At 41.2% G+C, this 16,845-nt stretch overlaps 1 protein-coding gene across 22 annotated transcripts in view; it reads left to right on the forward strand.

The window, feature by feature from the left end:
- The first annotated feature begins 3,409 nt into the window (after positions 1–3,409).
- Positions 3,410–16,845, forward strand: part of EPB41L3 (erythrocyte membrane protein band 4.1 like 3) — a 240,023-nt gene continuing 226,587 nt past the window's right edge. For 9 of the 22 annotated variants that reach the window (XM_089677983.1, XM_089678044.1, XM_089678063.1 and 6 more), the window contains exon 1: positions 3,412–3,587. The gene's annotated coding sequence lies outside the window, so the exon portion shown is untranslated. Of the gene's footprint in view, positions 3,588–3,994; positions 4,121–16,845 lie in introns of those variants that run through there. The other 13 variants (XM_089678074.1, XM_089677934.1, XM_089677919.1 and 10 more) reach the window with 4 other exon arrangements.

The following is a 16,845-nucleotide window of genomic DNA, read 5'->3' on the forward strand; positions in this document are numbered from 1 at the left end:
AAACTATAATTTTTGGTTATAAACTAATTTGGGTTATTTTTGTTTTTTACGAAAAAGATAACAGAGTAAATTTTGGTCAAGATTTATGACTAAATATTATTTATTTGCAAAATGTTTATAAGAAAAACACTTTTTTCAAAGTTTTTGGACTTTTTCATTTGCATAGCAAAAAAAATAAAAATCCCAGTGGTGAATAAATACCACCAAAATAAAGCTTATCTGTCTCAAAAAAATGCTAAAAAATTTCATATGGGTACAGTGTTGCATGTTGAGCAATTGTCATTCAAAGTGTGATAGCACTGAAAGCTGAAAATTGGCCTGGATAGCAAGGGGGTAAAAGTATCCAGACTTGAAGTGCTTAAGCTATTCACCCACCCAGCAGATCCAGCATTGTCCTGCTAAAATCCTTTTCTGCCCTCTTCTCAATCTCTTGCTAATATAATATCTTCTTGCTTGAGGACATCGGAAAGCTGCCAGCTTTTACAGGTTCAGCCAGTGGCTGTCCCGATGTCTCCCGGCTAGGCCTGCCTCTTTTCTCAGTGAAGGAATAAGTGACATATGTATCCCTGGAGGCACAGTGGGCAAAGTGCATGCCATTACCTAGGCACATGATGTGCATGGGTAGAAGGGGGGACAGAACAGAGGCTTTTTATTAAAAAGAAAAGGTTAAATAAAGTCATATTTGTACCATGGAGGGCAAGAGGGGTGGAGAGTAGACATCAAATTTAGGATGAACTCCCCTTTAATGATTTAAAGCAGTGGTCTCCAAACTGTAGGCCAGGGTCTAGATGTGGCCCTTTGCTCTCTTTTATATCGCCCATGGGGCATTATTTCCCTAGCTGTTAGCAACAGTGGGGCATAGTTCCTGCCACTGACACCCAACAATGGGGCACCAGTCCTCTCACTGACACCAATGATGGGGCACCATTCCTCCCACTGACACCAATGATGGGGCACCATTCCTCCCACTGACACCAATGATGGGGCACCATTCCTCCCACTGACACCAATGATGGGGCACCATTCCTCCCACTGACACCAATGATGAGGCACCATTCCTCCCACTGACACCAATGATGGGGCACCCAAAGACTTACCTTAAAACAAAGCCCTCCAGCGGTGCGCTGTCACTGCTGACAGGGCTTCCATCTTCATCTTCTCTTCCTTCTGGGTTCGTGGGCTCCGTCATTTTGAATGGCCAAGCCGTGATGATGATGTCACTCCCATGCATGTGCAAGAAAATCACTGCTGGGGGCAGCATGGTTTACTGTCAATTTAGAGCACATATGCTGGTGATGTCACTGGCTGCAGAAACAGTGCACTGTGTAGGAGATATTCCTTGTACGTACAGGTAAACTTTATTATAAGTGTGTTTACTACCAATTAAAATCTAATATTCTGTCATCACAATGATCATCTTCCTTCATTTGAAAGGACCAGATCATTTTTATGTGTCATAGGAGGGTTTGATATACAGGTATACAGTATCTTGATAAAGTATTCATACCCCTTTAAATTTTCCACATTTTGTAATGTTACAACCAAAAACGTAAATGTATTTTATTGGGATTTTATGTGATAGACCAACACAAAGTGGCACATAATTATAAAGTGGAAGGAAAATGATACATGGTTTTCAAATTTATTGTGTCCTTGCCCAAACTAAAAAAAAGCCTATGAAAAAGGTACCAGGGGCATATCTTGGGGCCCCCTACTGACCCCGGGCCCTCGGGCAGTGCCCGAGTTTCCAAATGGTCAGTCCGCCCCTGGGTATGTCTCTACCAGCTTTGCACAGCTAGAGAGTGACATTTTTGCCTATTCTTCTTTTCAAAATAGCTCAAGCTCTGTCAGACTGGATGGAGAACGTCTGTGAACAGCAATTTCAAGTCTTGCCACATATTCTCAATTGGATTTAGGTCTGGACTTTGACTGGGCCATTCTAACACATGAATATGGTTTGATCTAAACCATTCCATTATAGCTCTGGCTGTATGTTTAGGGTCGTTGTCCTGCTGGAAGGTGAACCTCCACCCCAGTTTCAAGTTTGTTGCAGACTCTAAGAGGTTTTCTTCTAAGATTGCCCCGTATTTGGCTCCATCCATCTTCCCATTAACTCTGACCAGCTTCCCTGTCCCTGCTGAAGAAAAGCATCCCCACAACATGAAGCTGCCACCACCATGTTTCACAGTGGGGATGGTGTGTTCAGCGTGATGTGCAGTGTTAGTTTTTCGCCACACATAGTATATTGCATTTTGACCAAAAAGTTCAATTTTGGTCTCATCTGACCAGAGCACCTTCTTCACATGTTTGCTGTGTCCCCCACATGGCTTCTCGCAAACTACAAACGGCACTTCTTATGGCTTTCTTTCAACAATGGCTATCTTCTTTCTAATCTTCCATAAAGGATTTGTGGAGTGAACAACTAATAGTTGTCCTCTGGACAGATTTTCCCATCTGAGCTGTGGATCGCTGTAGTTCCTCCTGAGTTAACATGGGCCTCTTTGCTGCTACTCTGATTACTGCTCTCCTTGCCCGGCCTGTCAGTTTAGGTGGACTGCCATGTCTTGGTAGGTTTGCAGTTGTGCCATACTCTTTCCATTTTCAGATGATGGATTGAACAGTGCTCCGTGAGATGTTCAAAGCTTGGGATATTTTTTTTTTATAACCTAACCCTGCTTTAAATTTATCCACAACTTTATCCCTGATCTGCCTGGGGTGTTCCTTTGCCTTCATGATGCTGTTCGTTCACTAATGTTTTCTGAGGGCTTCACAGAACAGCTGTATTTATTCTGACACAGAGGTGGACTTTATTTACTAACTAGGTGACTTCTGAAGGCAATTGGTTCCACTAGATTTTATTTAGGGGTATCAGAATAAACGGGGCTGAATACAAATGCAAGCTACACTTTTCAGATATTTCTTTGTAAAAGTTGAAAACCATTGATAATTTTCCTTCCACTTCACAACTATGTGCCACTTGGTGTTGGTCTATCACATAAAATCCCAATAAAATACATTCGCGGTTTTGGTTGTCACATGACAAAATGTGGAAAATTTCAAGTGGTCTGAATACTTTTTCAAGGCACTGTAGAACAGTAGTGACTCCTCCCCCCCTACCCCCAGTGTAGGCAGCACAGCCATGATGCAGTGATGACTCCAGTCATTGGGTATTGATCCCCACCATTGCAGTGATCAGGACTGATGTTTTCTATGATGAATCCCAGTAAAGTGTCTTGTAGGATCTATTGGGTGGCAGATATTTTTTTCCTGCAGTAAACTGGATAGCCCCCAGCCCAGCCTCAGCATAGAGTGCCAGTCCTAGAGGGATACCTCGCCTGTCACTGCAGTCATTGGTGGGCTCCCCGTTGAGTGGGCGGAGCCGCTTCATTCCTCTGTCATCGCTGCCATTGGCTCCGGCGCTCAGTACCGAGGGTGCGTATAGCGGGGAAGGGGGAGCCGGCGCTGCAGCTGCTGAGCCGTGTGCTGGGCCGGGCGGCTCGTCCTGTACAAGTGACGGCGTGGCTGCACACCCGATCCCACAGACAGACATCACCCGATCCCACAGACATCACCCGGCTGACACCAAGGTATGCCATCCTGCGCCTGCACAGGACATCTAATACATGGACCGGGGGTGCGGGACTGCTGCACCTATAGATCGCCCCCCGTAGCCGCCATTGCTGCTGCCCAAGGGGGGAGCTGATCCGTGTGCGGGAGGGGGTTGCTGCACGATCGGTGCTGCGTCTGCAGCCTGGGCTCCCCGGGGGGGCGATCACTTTACAGAGAGGGGGGCTCCTCGTGTTCCCTAATCCCATCAGAGGTGCAGTGCGGGGGGATCAATGAATGAAAATGCAAGTCCATTCCCTGACCTACCTGCCCTAGGTGGGTGATCGGGGATCTGGGGGGGGGGGGGTCATTGATGTAGTCAGCCTGGTCTCTGAGCCCTCTCCAGCTTGTGATCATCCTCAGCCCCTGGATTCTGCAATGCGGTGGGTGTGGTGAGCCAGTAAATTGGAGATGTGGACCTCTGCAGTGGCAGCGCACCCTCTCTCCAGCTTTGGCATCCTCACCTCCACAACCTCCAGCACTGTCATTGTGTCCTCCTAGATCTGCTGACTGAGTAAGTACAGGACAGATGGCTTTCATTAGGCACAGCTGGACTCCCAGCACTGCAAAGGGGCTGTTGTTTCCAGAGTTCTTGTGGATTTAGGGAGTATTCCCTGGGCTGTCCTAGGAGGGGAGCACTGGATGGGGTGTGGGGTGAGCTGTCAAAGTTTGCTCTTCTCCAACCAATCCAATCCTTGCACTGATCACCATTTCTGACATTTTATTCTTCATCTGCTACACTTTTTGCTGCAGTACATGTTTGCATAGATTGTTACTTTTATGTTTCTAAATATTAAACAATGTTTCTGTATTTGTACAATGTTGATTTGGTTGTGTACACTTGGCAGTGGCTCTTTTTTTTCCCTTGACACTTCTAAATATTTATCATTGGGTTTTATATTCGTACTGTATAGCGGTGATTTGGTGATGTACATTTGGCAGCAGTATACTTCTTTAGGGGATCTAGGAAGACTGGAGCAGCTGTGCATTGCAACCAATCAGCTTCTAGCTTTCATGTTCAAAGCTTAACTGAACAAGATGAAGTTGGAAGGTGATTGGTTACACAGCTGTCCCAGGTTCTGTCTGCTCCAGTCTTCAAAAATTCCTCTGTTGTTTTTCCATTTGGAGAATGTTGATTCGGTGCTACACAACTGGCAGCAGTCATATCCTTTTTACACTTTTAAATATTAAACATTGTTTCTATATTTGAATATTATTGATTTAATAATTTGCATTTGGCAGCAGTTATGTATTTATCTCAGGTACTTGTATAAAGCCATCAATTTACGCAGCACTTTACATATATATATTGTACATTCACATCAGTCCCCTACTCTCAAGGGGCATACAATCTAAGATTCTTTTAACTTCTAAATATTAAACATTGTTTCTATATTTGTATTATGTTGATTTGGTGATGCATAGTTGGCAGCAATTTCTTTCCTTTTTAAACTTCTAAATAATCAACATTGTTTTATTTTAGTTTTATTTTGTTTCAATGATGCACAATTGTCAGCAGTTCTTTTCTTTTATACTTCTAAATATTTTACATTTTGTATTTAATGATGCACAATTGTCAGCAGTCTTTTTTTCTTTTACACTTTAAATATTGCTTTTTGTTTGTGTTATGTTGATTTGATGATGTACAGTTGTCAGTGATTTTCTTTACACTTCTAAAAAAAAATTTACATTTGTATTCTGTTGATTCGTTGATGCAAAATTGTCAGTTTTTTTTCTTTTACACTTTTGGTTGACATTTGTATTATGTTGATTCAGTGATGCACAATTGGCAGCAGTTTTTCTCTTACACTTCTATTAAACATTGTTTTTACATGTGTATAATGTAGATTTGGTCATGCACCTTTGGCAGCAGTTCTTTTTTTGTGTGTGTTTTTAACCTTGTAGCTGAATACAGTAACAGATGTGCTTTTGCAATGATTCATCTTTTTTGTAGTGTTGGCTGATGGTGAGCTCCAAGTTTTTTGTGCATTGCATAGCACTCTCCTCGGCCAGATTCTGTTGCCCTGTAGCATGATTTGACATAATGCTCTATCAGCCCCGGTTGATCCATGAAGCATACCCTCATTTATGGTGACCTTTGCAGCCCCTCCTCATTTCTTGTGTGCACTTGGGATCATCAGCCTACTTTAACTCATTCAGCACCATAGCCGGGCTTTTCTTACTTTCTTGTGGTTAACCTTTTGTTCAAAAGATGCGTGCTTTATGCTTTTATTATATTTGCATTATCTGAAATGGTTGTATAAAAGAAAAGCTTCATTTTTGTTTCCCAAACCGTTGCATAATCCTGTGTATTATTAGATGTTTTTATGGGTTTTAGTTCCTAAATTTAAGTATAATCATAAAATAAGGCAGACTGAAGATACAGATTGATTTCTAGTTCTCATCCTACCAAAAAAAGAGCTGACTTTAATGTTTTATAAATGTATTGCAGAAGTTTGCAAGGTTTGATAGAATGTCAGGTTATGATATAATGCTGAGCTCAGTGTTATGTTGGCCACACCCTTTGTAGAATATGCCAAGGTCTAGCCTGTCTTATGTGATTTTTTTTTTTTTTAATCAAGTTGTGTTTTATTCTGTATTTCACTTAGAGGTTGGGACTTGGCATCATCTGGTCATCTTCGGAATTCATATGGTGCTCTGCAGTTTGTAATGATAATGGCGTGGTCCCAGCTGAGACATACCCTATGACATCATTTCAGCACAGGGAGATAAGGGTGGGGTCCTCGGTGACTGTCTGGATCTTCTGTGTGATTTCACATCACTAATTAAGTGAATATGACTGGTCCCATCTTGGCCTCTGCAGCAAGCCGTTTGTCTAAAAGGGATTACATCTTACCTTTTATGCTAGATTGAACTGAAATGCTTAAATTACTCAGTCAACATGTCTCCAAAGTCACTGGGGACTTGGAGATTGCTTCAAGAGAAAACTCTTCGAAGAAATCATGTTAGCGTATTATTTTATTTAAAGTTAGTGCCATTTTGGCAAACCTCCCTTTTTGTTTTCTTTCTTGATTCTTTGTCTCTTACTCATCTCTTGTCTTTGAATAAAGTGTTATGAGTAATCTGGGGAGTTCAACTCTTACATGATAAAATTAAAGTACTGTATTCCGAAAGCCTAATCTTTCATTTTCATTTTGGAAAGAAAAGGGGTGGCTTAAAACTGCTGTCCATTTTTTTTTATTTTTTTTTTTTTTATTATTTTGTGTCTCTGGGAGATTTTCCCCTCATTTCCTGTCCTGTATGTTATTCAGGAAGTTAAAGTGGTAGTAAACCACAAAAACATAAAACAATAAAATTTCTTCCTGCAAGTTAAAGTGTTACTACACCCACAAAATCAGTCTGTATATGCAGTAAAGCATGCTTGTTATACTCACTGTGGAACCTAAGGGGTTAATCCTCTGCACTGTGTAAAAAGGCTGTTTGGACCTTTCTTCTCTTCCCCTCCTCTTGTTGAAATGACCACCTGACACAGACTGAATCCGTAGTCACATGCACATGGTCTGTTTGGTGTGTATTGCTAGAGAGGTTTTTTTTTTTCTTGGGAGAATGCATGTGATCAGCAGAGGGCCAATCAGCAATGTCCAGACAGAGGGTCAGGGGTTTCACATCCTCCTAGAGCAGAAGTAAAACTCCTCCTACAAGCTTTAACCAGTGCTCTGCTGAAGTCACAAGACTGCTATAACTGCTGATGAGAAAAGATATTTAGCAGTTTATTATTTACTAAAATAATTGCATTTCCATGTTGTGTGTACTGTGGGAGAACATATATAGTGAATGCAGGGTCCTGGGTTTAGTAACACTTTAAGAGCATAATGTCCTGTTATGCATACTAGCACATTATGAAAGCTTTACCTGAAAACAAAGCCCTCCAGCTGAGCGCTGTCTAGGCTCCCTGAGGCTTCCATTTTCACCCGCTCTTCCTTCTGGTTTTTCGGGCTTCGGCTGCACGAGGGAGCTTCGGTCGCGGCACAGCTCTCTCAGTAGACAGCATGCTGTCCATTGGGAGCACAGTGCGCATGTGACAGCACCAGTGCTGCTAAAGTAAATTAAAGTAACTAAACTGTTTACGAGATATTTACTGTACCTAAAGGTAAACCTTGTAATAGGCTTACCTGTAGGTACAAGAGAAAAAAAGACTTCACTGCCACTTTAAAGGAGATCTATCTAATGGGAGGGAAATCCCCTTTTTAGACAGTTGTCACAAAAACAAGGTCCCTATTGGAAGATTTCCTCTCTATTCCTGTTCTGGTGGCAATTTCATCTTCATTCATGCTCACATTGGGGGTCAGGACATTTAGAGAGGGTAAATCTAACTGGGGACACAAACCGCAATAAAATTGTCTTCCCATTAGTCATTATCATTGACATAATTATTATAGCAGGATGATCACAACTGAAAGGTAGTATTAGCCTGGGTTCACTGGCTTGTATACAATTTTTTAGCAATTTTTAGGAATTTATCCATGGCACCCCTAAAGAAACCTGAGAGCACCCTGATTGAAAAATGCTGCCCTATGTGACCACTGAAAAGACATACAGTCAAGTCCATAAATATTGGGACATCGACACAATTCTAACATTTTGGCTCTATACACCACCACAATGGATTTGAAATGAAATGAACAAGATGTGCTTTAACTGCAGACTGTCAGCTTTAATTTGAGGGTATTTACATCCAAATCAGATGAACGGTGTAGGAATTACAACAGTTTGCATATGTGCCTCCCACTTGTTAAGGGACCAAAAGTAATGGGACAATTGGCTTCTCAGCTGTTCCATGGCCAGGTGTGTGTTATTCCCTCATTATCCAAATTACAATGAGCAGATAAAAGGTCCAGAGTTCATTTCAAGTGTGCTATTTGCATTTGGAATCTGTTGCTGTCAACTCTCAAGATGAGATCCAAAGAGCTGTCACTATCAGTGAAGCAAGCCATCATTAGGCTGAAAAAATAAAACAAACCCATCAGAGAGATAGCAAAAACATTAGGCGTGGCCAAAACAACTGTTTGGAACATTCTTAAAAAGAAGGAACGCACCGGTGAGCTCAGCAACACCAAAAGACCTGGAAGACCATGGAAAACAACTGTGGTGGATGACCGAAGAATTCTTTCCCTGGTGAAGAAAACACCCTTCACAACAGTTGGCCAGATCAAGAACACTCTCCAGGAGGTAGGTGTATGTGTGTCAAAGTCAACAATCAAGAGAAGACTTCACCAGAGTGAATACAGAGGGTTCACCACAAGATGTAAACCATTGGTGAGCCTCAAAAACAGGAAGGCCAGATTAGAGTTTGCCAAACGACATCTAAAAAAGCCCTCACAGTTCTGGAACAACATCCTATGGACAGATGAGACCAAGAGCAACTTGTACCAGAGTGATGGGAAGAGAAGAGTATGGAGAAGGAAAGGAACTGCTCATGATGCTAAGCATACCACCTCATCAGTGAAGCATGGTGGTGGTAGTTTCATGGCGTGGGCATGTATGGCTGCCAATGGAACTGCTTCTCTTGTATTTATTGATGATGTGACTGCTGACAAAAGCAGCATGATGAATTCTGAAGTGTTTCGGGCAATATTATCTGCTCATATTCAGCCAAATGCTTCAGAACTCATTGGACGCCGCTTCACAGTGCAGATGGACAATGACCCAAAGCATACTGCAAAAGCAACCAAAGAGTTTTTTAAGGGAAAGAAGTGGAATGTTATGCAATGGCCAAGTCAATCACCTGACCTGAATCCAACTGAGCATGCATTTCACTTGCTGAAGACAAAACTGAAGGGAAAATGCCCCAAGAACAAGCAGGAACTGAAGACAGTTGCAGTAGAGGCCTGGCAGAGCATCACCAGGGATGAAACCCAGCGTCTGGTGATGTCTATGCGATGCGTTCCAGACTTCAGGCTGTAATTGACTGCAAAGGATTTGCAACCAAGTATTAAAAAGTGAAAGTTTGATTTATGATTATTATTCTGTTCCATTACTTTTGGTCCCTTAAGTGGGAGGCACATATGCAAACTGTTGTAATTCCTACACCGTTCACCTGATTTGGATGTAAATACCCTCAAATTAAGCTGACAGTCTGCAGTTAAAGCACATCTTGTTCGTTTCATTTCAAATCCATTGTGGTGTTGTATAGAGCCAAAAATGTTAGAATTGTGTCGATGTCCCAATATTTATGGACCTGACTGTAGCTCGTTGGTCATCAGTAAAGCACATATATATATATATATATATATATATATATATATATATATATATATATATATACAGTATATCCTCCAACCATTTAAATGAGATTACATTTTAAAAAATGGTTGGTTATGTACGAACCTCACTTGGCCTGACCAATGTTGGAAAAAGGGTGAAAACAAGAGAAGCCCATACTTATGCATATAGGTTTATGTCATTATCTAATAACGAGATAAGGGAGATGTTATCTTGATTAGTTATTATAATACAGGATTTATATAGTGTCAACAGTTTGCACTGCATTTTACAATAAAAAGGGAGATAGTACAGGTACAATATAATAAAATACAAGAGTGTTAAGAGAACCCTGCTTATAAGAGCTTTCAATCTAATAGGGTTTGGCAAGTGGTACAAAAGGTAATAACTCTGAGGGATGAGGTGTTGGAAGAATTAAAAGTTTAGTTGTTATATGGAGGTGGGATAGGCTTTCCTAAAAAGATGAGTTTTCAGGGATCACCTAAAGGTGGCCACAGTAAGAGATAGCCAGACAGATTGAGGTAGAGCGTTCCAGAGGATGGGAGAGGCTCTGGAGAAGTCCTGCAGATTAGCATGATGAGTCATCAGCTTTTGCAGTCTAGAAAGAGTTACAACTGTATCTGACTGGATGCAGCTGCTGTTCAGACAACAGTGTTTGACCCATCTACAATTTTGAAGTCAATAGATGTTGCGTAGGAGAGTGCCAACAAGGCCACCCACAAAGTGAATTTTGGCCAGTTCATCAGGTCAAACAAGCTAAAATTTGCTCAGTGTATAGCCAATCTTACTATAATGGCCCGTAGGTTCTCCCTAGGGAAGCGTGGAACTAGAAGATGGTCATATGCTTTATAGTATTCATTAATAAAGAAATTAATGAGCAAACACTCCAAGTTTTGTGTGTTGTGCCAAATCTGTTCAGTTGGTGGTGAATGAAACTCAGATTGAAAAATGAGTAAAACTTAAAGAAAAAGTTCACCTTTGGGAACATGTTACATGCCCAATTACCCCCCCCCCCCCCATGACAAAAGTACGGGAAGAAGGACCCCGTACTAGCTGTTGCTTTTTAAAAACAGCAGGGCTGTGTGTGCCGAGCCCCACACGTCCACGTCATTCATTGTGTTCTGTGAATGAATAAACTACAAGTCCTTACAGCCTTAGCGGCTGCCAGCTTGTAGTTCTCAGTGAACTACCATGGTGCTGTGGAGCGCCTTTGTAGTTAATTGAATCTTCCTGTCTTCCGTAAATTCCATAGAGGCAAGCAGATATACTGAAGAGTCTGCAGGAGACCTGCATGGCACGAACGATCTGCTGATCGCTGGTGCAGTGCTTTCTATTTAACCAAAAATAATACCCTTTTTTTTACCTGCCAACAAAAATGTGCATTTATTATTTTTGGTCAAAATGTGAACTTCTCCTTTAATCAGATATGAGAAACTGAACTGCAGAGAGCTGCAGTACACTAGTATGTGTTAATACTTGTGGAACTGTGGGCAAAATCCAAAATGACATATGCGATGCCGTCTGTCACCTGCATAAAAGCAGTATTTTTGTTTTTCCAAGTCCCCTGTAACATAGTTTCATTACCTGCTGATTCTGCTAGTTGATCCAGTACTTTCCCATGTCCTCTAAAAGGGCGATTAACTTTCAGCAGTAAAATTGCACAGCAGTGTTGTCACCCTGTGGGACAGGTTAGGCTTAGATAAACACATAGCGTTAAAGAGAATTAAGAAATTAAAGCCCAATAAAAGTCTATTTTGGGAAGAATAAAGAACAACTATTTTAAACACCCCGGCAGTGTTAAATGTTGTAACCCAACCCTTGTAGCTGTCACTTTTGCTAGAAAAGTGGAAATGTAATGGGTCTACTGGCAGGATCAACAGGTCATGAAAGTAGGATACAAAGGGTAACTTAAAACAATAAAAATGGCTGTGTTTTATGCTAGTGACATCACATTTCTAATGTTGCCTATACTTCCACTTTATTGCCTAAATAGAATTTAAGAACATACAGCACTGTTCTATTGCAGTTGTTATTTTCTTTCTTTTAAAGATTATATAATTTTTTATTATTTAGGAATTTTGTAGCTTCAGCAGTTTGAGCAGCACATTATAAAATATAGGGAAACCATTCAGCTGAAATACAATTCAAGATAAAGGGGTAGAAGCAGGGACGGACTGACCATTTGGAAACTCGGGCACTGCCCGAGGGCCCGGGGTCAGTAGGGGGCCCCATGAGATGCCCCTGGTTCCTTTTTCATAGGCTTTTTTTAGTTTGGGCAAGGACACAGGGGCCCCATGATCCCCTATTGCCCGGGGGCCCCATGAGTTGTTAGTCCGCCCCTGGGTTTCTACCTGTAAGCGCTCACAATCTAAAGGTTGATGTGTGTAAAAATGTGTAGCCAATGCAAATATTTTTATGATTGCAATGATGTCCCATAGGATACTAGGAGATGAGTACACTGAGGGTTCAAATATTGTGGATGGTCAGGCCTGTTTCATGTTTGTTGTGTTTGTTTCTGCTTTCCAATGCCTTGCAGGATCTCCCTGAAGGCTATGCATAGCCACCTTGATGTGCGCACCCCCGGCCATGACTGCACCACTGCATGCCACTTTGTGTCATACTCTGTGTCAGGGTTGCATGTGCATTATGGGCAGCATGCAGGGATTCATGATCAGGTGGTGTGCTTGGGGGGGCATGCATGCGTATTACGGGCAGCATGCCAGGTATCATGGCATGGGAAATCCTGATGCATTAGGTCACTCCAATTTGAAAATTGTTGCAGCACAGCTGAGAGGGACACAGAGCAGTGATCTTCCAAAAAGTGGAAATGTGTTTACAGCAAAACACAAGATAATCGTTTGTTTTACAGCCAGTAAAACTGATCTAGATGATAAACAGGATATTGAACTTTGGGCTTATTACTACTTCAATGATTTGCTTGTACTTTGCTATAGAAATTCAGTATCATAAGTGTAAGTTTATATACCATAAATTGTGTACTATTTATGAAATTGGGTGACTTTTTTTATTGGAACCCTTAGGGAGAACATAAATACCGGTTTGCATTTCGTACATCTTTTCTATTTTATGAATGACAGGAGGAGAAGGTAGCTAAATGATAAATTCAGTTACATATTAGAGGGACCTATTTCCTTTGAATTGCAGAGATATAGTCAAGGCTTTCTGCTGTCATTTCTGTTCCCACATATAATTGATTCTGGTAAATTCAGAAATGAGATTGAAATCTGATTTGTAGGTTGTCTTTCATTCCTTGCATAGCCTTTCTGAAGAATAGAACTGACATTTAATGAAATATAACTTTTTTAAAAAATGTTTTCCAATAACACATTCACTCTCTAATGCCATGAAAGGCAACCTTGCACACACGTCAATCTCAGTGGTTTGACCTATGGAGCAAGTCGACTTTTATTTTAATTGCATAGCTGCTCTTGTACTACCACAACTGCTTCCTTATTGTGTACTTGAGATTTTATCATGAAGCTTTTAGCCTGATGGCAGAATAAATGCATTTCTGAAAAGTGTGTGTGTGTATATACAGTGGGGAAAATAATTTGATCCCCTGCAGATTTTGTAAGTTTTCCCACTTACAAAGAAATGAAAGGTCTATAATTGTTATCATAGGTGTATTTTAAATGATAGAGACAGAATATCAACCAAACTCCAGAAAAAAAACACATGATACAAGTGTTATAAATGAAGTTGCAGTTCAGTGAGTAAAATAAGTATTTGATCCCCAAGCAAAACATGACTTCGTACTTGGTGGAGATACCCTTGTTGGCAAGCAGAGAGTTAAGATGTCTCTTGTAGTTGGTTACCAGGTTTTCACACATTTCAGGAGGGCTTTTGGAGAGATCTTCATTGAGTCCTTAATCCCTTGGCGCTGGACCAAAATTGAACTCTTTGGATGCCATAATACACACCATGTTTGGAGATCAAATGCGCATCACCCCAAAAACACCATATCAACAGTGAAGTTTGGGGGTGGGAACATCATGGTGTGGGGCTGTTTTTCAGCATATGGTACTGGCAAACTTCATATCATTGAAGGAAGGATGAATGGAAAAATGTACCAAGACCTTCTTGATAAAAAATGTGCTGCCATCTACCAGGATGATGAAGATGAAACGAGGGTGGACATTCCAGCAAGACAATGATCCCAAACACAAAGCCAAAGAGCTTTTCCCAAATAGTAAACTTTATTGAACGAGTAAAATGTACATTGTAAATGCCTTACGCATTTCGGCAATAAGCCTTAGTCATAGCCATTAATGGAAAATGTGCTGTGAGCTGAAGATATAGTAATTATCAGCAAAGGTTCCCTGAGATCGAAAAAGTATATCAAGGGTTCCTCCATATTAAAAACATTTGAATAACCGTGTTCTAGATGTAAGCTGGTTGCAATTTGCATAAGAGTTCCTGGGGATTTGGTTCTCCAGGGCAGCTATAGTGCCTTTTAAAAAGTATTCATACCCCTTAAAATTTTTCACATTTTGTCATGTTACAGCCAAAAACGTAAATTTATTTTATTGGGATTTTATGTGATACACCAACACAAAGGGGCACATAATTTTGAAGTGGAAGGAAAATGATAAATGGTTTTAAATTTTTTTTTTTACAATAAATATCTGAATAGTGTGGCGTGCATTTGTATTCGATAGTCAATACTTTGTAGAACCACCTTTTGCTGCAATTACAGCTGCAAGTCTTTTTGGGTATGTTTCTACCAGCTTTGCACATCTAGAGAGTGACATTTTTGCCCATTCTTCTTTGCAAAATAGCTCAAGCTCTGTCAGATTGGATGGAGAGCATCTGTGAACAGCAATTTTCAAGTCTTGCCACAGATTCTCAATTGGATTTAGGTCTGGACTTTGACTGGGCCATTCTAACTTAAGGATATGCTTTGATCTAAACCATTTCATTGTAGCTCTGACTGTATGTTTAGGATCATTGTCCTGCTGGAAGGTGAACCTCCGCCCCAGTCTCAAGTCTTTTGCAGACTCTAACAGGTTTTCTTCTAAGATTGCTCTGCATTTGGCTCCATCCATTTTCCCATCAACTCTGACCAGCTTCCCTGTCCCTGATGAAGAAAATAATCTCCACAACATCATGTTGCCACCACCATGTTTCACGGTAGGGACGGTGTATTCAATGTGACGTGCAGTGCTTAGTTTTCCACCACACGTAGCGTTTTGCTTTTAGGCCAAAAAGTTCAATTTTGGTCTCATCTGACCAGAGCACCTTCTTCCACATGTTTGCTGTGTCCCCCACATGGCTTCTCGCAAGCTGCAAACAGGACTTCTTATGGCTTTCTTTTAACAATGGCTTTCTTCTTGCCAGTCTTAGGTGGATGGCCATGTCTTGGTAGGTTTGCAGTGTTGCCATTTCCATTTTCAGATGATAGATTGAATAGTGCTCTGTGAGATGTCCAAAGCTTAGATATTTTTTTTATAACCTAACCCTGCTTTAAACTTTTCCACAGCTTTATCCCTGACCTGTCTGGTGTGTTCCTTGGCCTTCATGATGCTGTTCGTTCACTAATGTTCTCTAACAAACCTCTGAGGGCTTCACAGAACAGCTGTATTTATACTGAGATTAAATTACACACAGATGGACTCTATTTACTAATTAGATGAATTCTGAAGGCTTCACTAGATTTTAGTTAGGGGCATCAGAGTAAAGGGGGTTGAATAGAAATGCACGCCACACTTTTCATATATTTATTTGTAAAAAATTTTGAAAACCATTTATCATTTTTCTTCCACTTCACAATTATGTGCCACTTTGTGTTGGTCTATCACAGTGGTCGGCAAGCCGCGGCTCGCGAGCCACATGCGGCTCTTTACCCAGTCTAATGCGGCTCTTCTGTGTGCCGGGCGCCTGCTCCCCTCCCTCCTCTCGGTCGGCCGCTCCCCTGCCTCCTCTCGGTTGGCAGCCCCAAAAGTCCGCGCGGACCTTTTAATCCGGCCTACGGATGTGGCTGTCAGGATGTGTGTAGGCGGGGCAGCGTGCCGAACGTGAGGGGAGGGGAGCTAGGCTCCTCTCACAGTCCGCCCTGAAGACCCGAACGGCGCGGGAAGACAGCGAGAGGAACGCAAAAGGTAAGTGAATTGACACGGGGGACTTGGCTTACTAGAAGGGGGGGGGGGGAATAGTACTGTGGGGGATGAAATACTATATGAGGGATGAATTACTTTATGAGGGATGAAATACTATATGGGGGGATGAAATACTATATGAGGGATGAAATACTATATGAGGGATGAAATACTATATGAGGGATGAATTACTATATGAGGGATGAATTACTATATGAGGGATGAAATACTATATGGGGGGATGAAATACTATATGGGGGGATGAATTACTATATGAGGGATGAATTACTATATGAGGGATGAATTACTATATGAGGGATGAAATACTATATGGGGGGATGAAATACTATATGGGGGATGAATTACTTTATGAGGGATGAAATACTATATGGGGGGATGAAATACTATATGAGGGATGAAATACTATATGAGGGATGAATTACTATATGAGGGATGAAATACTATATGAGGGGATGAAATACTATGTGGGGGGATGAATTACTATATGGGGGATGAAATACTATATGAGGGATGAAATACTATATGAGGGATGAAATACTATATGAGGGATGAAATACTATATGAGGGATGAAATACTATATGGGGGGATGAAATACTATATGGGGGGATGAAATACTATATGAGGGATGAAATACTATATGGGGGGATGAAATACTATATGGGGGGATGAAATACTATATGAGGGATGAATTACTATATGAGGGATGAAATACTATATGGGGGGATGAAATACTATATGAGGGATGAATTACTATATGAGGGATGAAATACTATATGGGGGGATGAAATACTATATGAGGGATGAAATACTATATGGGGGGATGAAATACTATATGAGGGATGAAATACTATATGAGGG

Source organism: Staurois parvus, unplaced genomic scaffold, assembly GCF_062004578.1.
Source record: "Staurois parvus isolate SC_StPar_1 unplaced genomic scaffold, SC_StPar_1.0 ptg000015l, whole genome shotgun sequence".
Taxonomy (NCBI): domain Eukaryota; kingdom Metazoa; phylum Chordata; class Amphibia; order Anura; family Ranidae; genus Staurois; species Staurois parvus.